The sequence below is a fragment of the Orycteropus afer genome, unplaced genomic scaffold (assembly GCF_000298275.1).
Source record: "Orycteropus afer afer isolate SDZICR_OR568_19922 unplaced genomic scaffold, OryAfe1.0 scaffold00484, whole genome shotgun sequence".
NCBI classification, from domain to species: domain Eukaryota; kingdom Metazoa; phylum Chordata; class Mammalia; order Tubulidentata; family Orycteropodidae; genus Orycteropus; species Orycteropus afer.
In genome coordinates this window covers 1,185,510-1,187,225 of record NW_006922071.1, presented here as the reverse complement: position 1 = coordinate 1,187,225, position 1,716 = coordinate 1,185,510, and positions in this window count along the sequence as shown.

The window sequence follows — 1,716 nt, the reverse complement described above, 5'->3', positions numbered from 1 at the left end:
CTCACAATTCTTGCTATACCTGAGCCCATCGTTGCAGCCACTCTGTCAGTCCATCTCATTGAGGGCCTTCCTCTTTTTCATGATTCTCCATTTTACCAAGCACGACATCCTTCTCCAGTGTCAAGTGCTTAGGCACTACACTACCAGAGCTCCATAGGTTATTTTTTTCAAGTTCAAAGAGACATCTTTTCTCTTCAGCACTTGGAAGGAGTCTTTTGCAACAGATTTGCCCAGTGCAATAACTTGTCTGATGTCTTGACTGTTGCTTCCATGAATGTTGATTGTGGAACCAAATAATATGAAATCTTTGACAAATTCAATCTTTTCTCCATTTATTAAGATGCTGCTTATTGAGATCCTGTGAAGATTTTAATATTCTTTACATTGAGGTGTAATGCATACTACAGACTGTATTCTTTAATCTTCATCAGTAAGTGCTTCATGTCATCCTCACTTTCAACAAGCAAAGTTGTGTCATCAGTGTATCACAGGCTGTTAATGAGTCTTCGTCTAATCTTGATTTTATTCTTCCTATAGTCCAGCTTCTTGGATTATTTGCTCAGCATACAGATTGAATAAGTGTGGGGAAAGGATACAACTCAGATGTATCCCCTTGCTGATTTTAAACCATGTGGTGTCCCTTGTTCTGTACATATGTATGTACATATAATAACAAAAGCTAGGTAGACAGATCCAAAGAAAGACAGATAATTATAAGCGTGGTTTAAGGTAAGGGGAGAAATATGATATTATACAGGATATTGCAGGGAAAAGTAATGAATAGAGTTGGATTGATGGAGAACAAGATACTATACGAGAGTTTTGATAGAAGTCTAAGCAATGTTTTTCATTTTTTAAAAAAAGGAAGACAAGAGAGTGAGATAGATTGCAGGTAGTTTTTCAATATCTGAGGAAAGGCTATATATAAAAGTAACATTTACAATCGTTTTTCTCTGGTAAACCACAATCTCTTGTCAACCTATCTGAACCTATAGGAAATGGTAGTCTATATCGTTCTATTAGACACACATTGCCTAACAAAATCCTAACTTCCATCTTTGCCCAAAAAGTTTCTTGTAAGAGTAAACTGAACCTCATGCATTATCAAGAAGGCAGGATTAATTACTTTCTTATGAGAAAGTTTAGATATCAGCATATTCGTCTGCATATTCAGTAGTTGTTTTGGTAAACAGATGTGGGTTTGATGGTCCATAACTCAGTTTTTCTGCAAGGAAAAAAAATTAGCTTTTGAGAAACAAGTTTCACTGAAAATATCCTAAATAAGATTTCTCATTTTCTTTGGAAGGAAGCCTGTTTTGTAAACACATCCATTAGTTGTTAGATGTCTCTGATGGATTCTGCATTCTGATACAATTTTCTATTTTTTTTTTTTCTGGTGTGTGTGTGTGTGAATATGGAGTGAAATCTGCAAATAAGCCCTTGTAAAAACTTATCAGATTCCTGGTACATTTTCTCAGGGACTTGTGTATGCTATTCCAGCACTATCTGGTTGTTGTTAGGTACCGTTGCATCAGTTCCAACTTATTGTGAGCTTATGCACAATAAGTGGTCCTGTGCCATCCTCAAAATCATTGCTATGTTTGAGTCCATTGTTGCAGCCATTGTGTCAACCCGTCTTGTGTCTTCCTCTTTTCTGCTGACCTTCTATATTGCCAAGCATGACATCCTTCTCCAGGAGCTGGTCCCTCTTTGCAA